Genomic DNA, 6,735 nt, shown 5'->3' on the forward strand with positions numbered 1-6,735 from the left:
ATCTATCATGATGTTACTTACTAGTCCAGTGCTGTCGATTTTTGTTTTCTTGATATTGAGATGTAACCTACATTGAAGACTGTAGTCTTTGATCTCCTGCAGTAAATGCTTCAAGTCTTCTTCACTTTCTGTAAGAAAGACTATGTTATCTATGTAATGCAGGAATTCCCAGAATATTGGAATGTGCTCATTTGAAACTTCATTACAGGTTAGAAGCATAACACTTGAGGCTTCAGGTGATTCCATTTCTTCCTTAGTTTAGATCTGGTGCCATCTGAAGCAAAGATACAGTTGATGGAGTCATAAGACAGCTCCCACACCTGAGACTAGGTCAAATAAAATGTTTCTGCTGCTAGCTGGTACTCTTGAGAAAGGTTTGTTGCAAAAACATCCTTGTCGTCAGTACAGATCACAGAAGGATGGGCAATGCTGTACCAGAATCCAAAATGATGTTGATCATAAGATGGAACCATCTGACTTTTGGCATTTGAGGTCAAACAGAGTTCTAGTGGTATCCGATGTTGCCTCACAAAATCCACCAGATCCAAGGATCCTCCCTCAGAAGAGTTAAGAAATGTCCCATGTCCAATTCTGTCAGGAAGCAAATCCAGGAGAATTTGTGTTTCTTTCACTTGGTTTGGAATCTCTGAGAGATGCAATGCCAACTTCAGACCTGCTTTTTTAGCTTCCAGAAGAGGTTCCAAGAAGTCTTTTGCTTGTCCCACCATAGGGTCTCCACTGAGGTCAAGGCCAAGGACTGTTTAATCAGTAGAAAGGAAGAACTCTTCAGCAAGTTTAACACTTTTCTTGGCTACTGAGAGCCCACCTCTTCTGTCAATGGCTATCAGATATCTAACATTAATGTCTAAGTTTTCTTGTTTGGACTGCTTTATACCCTCAAGTATAGATTCCACATAAGTATTTTTAGTCATTCCAGTAGCAATTTCTCCTCTGGATGTGCTCCTTAGTTCCAGGTACTTGACACCATCATCTGCAAATTCTTTAATAACACCTTTTGTAACCATCAGAATATCTTCAGGACTAGTTGTAAGCCAATGAATAACTTGAAACGTCTAGAAACATTTGTCTAAAGTTCTCTTCTTTCCCTTGTCAATCACATTCATCTGATCACGGATGTTAAGATCAGGCTTCTTGGCGATTTATTTCTTCATGGTTTTAGAACTAATAGATCCATTTAAGTGGGCATGAAGTTCCACTTTTGGTCTTTTCAAGTAAAAGTTCTTCCATGCTTGCTCCTGCTCTTCCATATCCAGAATGGTTTTAGCAGAAAAACAAAAACCCTTCTCCATTCAATCCAATTCTCTTCAGAGTTTTCATCAGTTTACCAAACTATGGGGACCTACAGTTTTCCATTCAGGCTGAAAATTTGTAGAAAAGTGACAATTTGCTCTCTCCTAAGTACATTATCCTCCAAGGGAAACGCCGTCCCCAAGAATCCGAAGATTTTCTTTATTACTGACTGGTCCCTCCCAATAACATGTCCAAAGGAGGTGAGATGAAATCTTGTGATGTCCCTTCCAAGAAGCATTCTGGCTACAGTTCTTTTAAGAAGGTATTCCTTGACAATCCATTTTTGTTGTTGTTGTTATATCCCATGGAGTCAGAATCAGCATAGCTGACCCTCTAGCAAGGATTCAGAGGCAGTACATAGCATGGGTGAAGATTGTTCATCCTTCTCCCATGGAGCAGCTGGTGGATTCGAACTGCATGCTTTGGGGATTGCAGTGCAGGTTCTTGCCATTATGCCAAAAGAGCTATGGCATTCCATAGCATATTCAAGATTTAATATTCTTCACTAAATTAAAAAAGGTCAGTTCTTCTTTGGTTTCCCATAGTCTTGGTCCAGCTTTTATATGTATATGAGGCAATTTTTCAACTCACTATAGTTTGGTTCCAGTTTGAGTCTCAAAACATCTTTGCTTTATGTTTGTTTATTTGTTTTTGTTTCTTTTTTAAAAGAAAATTTTATTTTAATTTTTAACACTTTCAAGAAACCCTTTGCAGCATATTTGCCCAATGCACTATACAATTTGATTTCTTGACTACTGACTGCTTCCTCGAGTTTTGATTGTGGATTCAATAAAAGAAAATTCATGACAACATGAATCTTTCCTCTGTCTATACGGTCTAATTTTAAGAAATTTTGGTTTCTTCCTATTAAGATGGAATTTACACTGAAAGCGAGAGTCTTTGAGCTTTTTCAGTAAATGTTTTGAGTCTTCTTTGCTTTTTAGCAAGTAAGGTGTAATTTGTTTATCAAGAGTTGTTAATGAGTCCTCCCCCGATTCTGATACCACATTCTTCTTCATACAGCTTGGCTTCTTGGATTATTTGATCAATTTACAGATTGTCAGTGATATTCTTTTGAGGACTAAGATGCAACTGATTCAGACCATTTCACCATCATTTGCTGTGCATCTGAGAGCTGGACAATGAATAAGGATTACACAAGAAATATTGCTGCCTTTTGTTAAAGGAGTGTACTGACTAGACTATGGATAGTTCTTTTTGTTCTTTTGGCAATGGAAAAGATGAGGCCAGGGTGCTCCTTGGAGACAAGGATGGTGAAGTTTTGTCTCACATACTTAAGGCATGCTGCTGTGAAAGACCATTCCTTGCCAAGGGACATCACGCTTGGAGAGGTGGAGAGATGACAAAGGAGACAAAGACTGTCAACCAAGTGGGTTGACACAGTGATTGGCACAGGGTTCAGATTTTCTGTTCTGCTATGAGTAGTACTCTATTTGACATTGGCACCTAACACCACCACCACCACCACCAACAACAACAACAACAACAACTGGGTAAGCGTTGTGAAGGGAGACAAACCAGAGGCAGACCTTTTCTGATTTTGTTGTTTGTTGTTATGCACAGTCAAGTGGCAACTGACATATCTGACCCTCTGACAAGCTTTCAGAGGCAGTTAATCTCATAGGAGGAAAATGCCCATTTCCCCCCCTGTGGAGCTTCAAACTGTGTGCCTTTGGATTGGCAGTATAACTATTTACCACTTAGCCACTTGATTTAAATTTATACAGTATTTCCTCATTATGTTGAAGCAACTGTTTCTTGGTCTATGTATAGATTTCTTAATAACACAATTGAATGTTTTGGAATTCATGCTTTTCATAATGCTGTACATGATTTATTATGACCTACAAAACTGAATGCCTTTGCCTAGACAATATATCTTTCTCTTTTTTTTTACAGTACATCTTCCTAATATTCTATACTCTCAGCCAAGATTTATCTGACATTAACAATATTACCTATTCCACATCCTTTTTGGACTCCAGCTTGCATTTCTAAAAATTCCATGCCAGTATACTGATCTATCTATTTTTAAATTATTTCCAGCAAAAATTTATTTACATATGATGTTAATAATTTTATTCTACACTTTTTGCATATTTGTCAGGTCCTTTTTCTTTAGAATACACAGGGATGTGGCTCTCTTTCAGTGGACTGACCAAGTAGCTGTTTTCCAAATTTCTTGGCATTGCCTTCATTTTTTAAAAACATTTCAACTGCTATTTCATCAATTGCTGGTATTTTATTTTTTTTCCAATACTTTTAATGCATTTTGGACTTCTTTCTCCAGTATCACCAATTCTTAACAATTCACTACTTCCTGAAACAGTTTGATATCTGTCAATCATTTTTGATATATTGTTGTTATGTCATTGAGTCAAGTACAATTCAAAGTGACCTATGAACAATGGATCTGAACCCTGTCCTATCCTGTGCCATCCTCCTAATTTCTGGCATATCTGAGCCCATTGCTGCCATCACTGTGTCAGTGATCTCTCTAAGGATCCTCCTCTTTCACCCACCCACCATTTTTTCAAGCATGAAATCCCTTTTCAATGACTAATCTCTCTTAACAACATGCCCAAAGTATGTGACATGAAGTTTTGTCACCTATGCCTCCAAGGAGAATTTTGGCTACACTTTCTCCAAGATATGCCCATTTGTTCTTTTGGCAATCCATTGGCTATTCTGTACTCTTCTCCAACATCACAGCCCAAAGGCATCCACACTCCTTCTGTCACCCACATTCATTGTCCAACTTTAAGATGTATAGTGAATGATTGAAAAGGCCATAGCCTGAATCAGGTGCACTTTAGTCTACAGAATGACATAATTTCTGATATCATTTGATATATAGACTGTCTATTCTATCTTTTTTGTTTGTTTGTTTTTCATTTAGGTTGTTTATTTTTCATTTCAATGAACATCTACAGAGATTTTGGAATTCCATTCATTCATTGTTGCACCCTTCTCCCCGCACAAACCCCTCCCGCCCCCACCCCCCGTTTGCTCTTCTCCTTGAAAAGCAAAAGAAAAACTCCCTCATTGGTACACAATCCCCCCCGCACCTCCCCAAATCCCACCCCCTACCCCCAAATATAATCCACTCTGCAACCCTACTCCCTGAGCTGTTCAATATTTTTGCCCATATCACTATTTCAACTTGAGGCTTAAATTTTCTGCCGTCTTTTTAGTTTGAGAAATTCCCGACACAGTCTTCTCTTTGAGTTTCTGACTGCAAGTCTTTGCACATTTCATTATCATACTCTCTCTTTTCAATTAATCCTTTTAAATCATTAGCTCTTTTGCGTCATAATTTATTCTATTAACTTTCACTGTTCTGTGTTTCAGAGACTTTTTTACATCCATTTTGGTCTTTCCCCTGCTTTCCTATCTTTTTAAATGACCTTTTACTGTCTTTGTGTATGATGTCCTTAACATCATCCTACAACTCATTGGAATTTCGGTTATTATAAGTGTTCAGTGTGCCATATCTTCCCTTCAGATGATCTCTAAATTTAAATAGGTTGTAATAAAGGTTATATTTTGGCTCTTATGGACTTGTTTTCATGTTCCTTAGCTTTAAATTGAGTTTACAAATTATATATTCTGTGGTCAGCCACTGGCCTTGTGTCTAATGATACATAGTTTCTCCATCATCTTTTTCCATAGATTTGTTGTTGTTTTGTGGCATTGAGTTGGAACCAAATCATAGCTGACCCTTAAACTGGTTTTCAAAGTCTGTAAATACTACAAGAGGAGTTGCCCATTTTTCTCCTGTGGAGCAGCTGGTGGATTAGAACTGCCTGTTTTGGGTTGGTAGCTCATCTCCTTACCCACTGAACCATGTAGTTTATAGGTATTCCCTCTGGTGAAGTATGTATATATAATTGTTTGTGTTGTTGGGGAAAAACCCTTATTTTTCATAAATAGAATATTGGTCTTGCAAAACTCTATCAGTTAATTTCCAGTATCATGCCTGTTATCAAGACCATATTTTCCAGCTACCTTTACATTCGGTAATTATCAATAGATCTGGATGGCATGCTTGATAAATTTTAGATTCTAAAAGTTATCAAAGATCATACTCTTTTTTTTTTTTGTCTTTGGCATTATTCGTTGTCCCCAAGGTAATTCTTGCTCATACAGACCCTTCATTGGATTTCCAAGGCTGGAAAATAACATTGGGATGAGACTACCCATCTTTCCCTCTCAGAGTATCTGATGGTTTTTAACAATGAGAACAACTCTATAGATGTGAGGCCACAAGAGTTATTTTTGGCATTATTAGTGGTAAGAATTTGCATAATAGTAGAATTAGCTATCCTCCTTGTTGTTAACTGCCTTTGAGTCAACTACAACACATTATGACACTATGAACAATAGATACAAATCTATTGTCCTATCCTAGTCCATTGTCACATGGTCACCATGCTCATGTTCACTGTTGTAGTCACTTTGTCAATCCATCTTTCTGAGGATCTTTCTCTCCTTTACAGACCCTCTACATTTCTCAACATGTCTTTTTACAAGGACTGTCCCCTCCTTATACTATGCTCAAAGTATATAGGACAAAGTGTTATCATACTCGCCTCTAAAAAGTACCCTAGCTGTACTTCCTCCAAGACAGATTTGTTTGTTCTTTTGACAGTCAATGTTATTCAACACTCTTGGTAAACCCTACTGTTAAAAAACATTGAGTCTTCCTTCATTCAGTCTTCCTTATTCATTGCATAAGATGCCTGCGAAGTAATTGGAAATACCATGATTTAGATCCAGGTGAACCTCAGTATTTAAACTGACATCATTGCTCTTTAGCAATTAAAGAGGTCATTGAAAACAGGTTTGCACAATGCAACATGTCTTTTGATTTCTTGATTGCTGCTACCATGAGTGTTGATTATGAATCTCAGTAAAATGATTTTTTTTTACAACTTCATTCTTTTCTCAGTCTCTTATGGTGTTGTCTATTGGTCCAGTGGTGAGGATTTTAGTTTCCTTGATGTTGAAGTGTAATCCAAATTGAAGGCTGTAGTCTTTGATCTTCTATAGCAATTGTTTTATTCAAGTTCTCTTCACTGCCAGCAAGCAAGGTTATAACATCTGCATAATATAGATTGTTGATGAGTCTTCTTCCAATCCTGATGCCACATTCTTCTTTGTAACGTCTAGCTTCTCAAAGTATTTTCTCAGTACATAGATTGAAGAAATACGGAGGAAAAGATTCAACCCTGAAGTACATATTTCCTTATTTTAAGTCATGTATTGTTCCTTTGTTCTGTTTAGACAACTACTTCTTGGTCCATGCATATATTTTATGAGTATAATTAAGTATTCTAAGATTCCCATTCTTTTAGTGTTAACCATAATTTATTATTTTCCATAGTAAATAAAACATAAGAA

At 37.1% G+C, this 6,735-nt stretch overlaps 1 protein-coding gene and 1 pseudogene across 1 annotated transcript in view; one reads left to right on the forward strand and one right to left on the reverse strand.

The window, feature by feature from the left end:
• The window catches only part of CASQ2 (calsequestrin 2 (cardiac muscle)), a 127,595-nt gene that overhangs the window by 57,661 nt on the left and 63,199 nt on the right, over window positions 1-6,735 (forward strand). The window lies entirely within an intron of this gene.
• LOC102870601 lies at window positions 210-1,310 on the reverse strand (annotated as a pseudogene).

This window comes from Elephantulus edwardii, unplaced genomic scaffold (genome assembly GCF_000299155.1).
Source record: "Elephantulus edwardii isolate Elephantulus edwardi_28Jun2011 unplaced genomic scaffold, EleEdw1.0 scaffold00174, whole genome shotgun sequence".
NCBI lineage: Eukaryota > Metazoa > Chordata > Mammalia > Macroscelidea > Macroscelididae > Elephantulus > Elephantulus edwardii.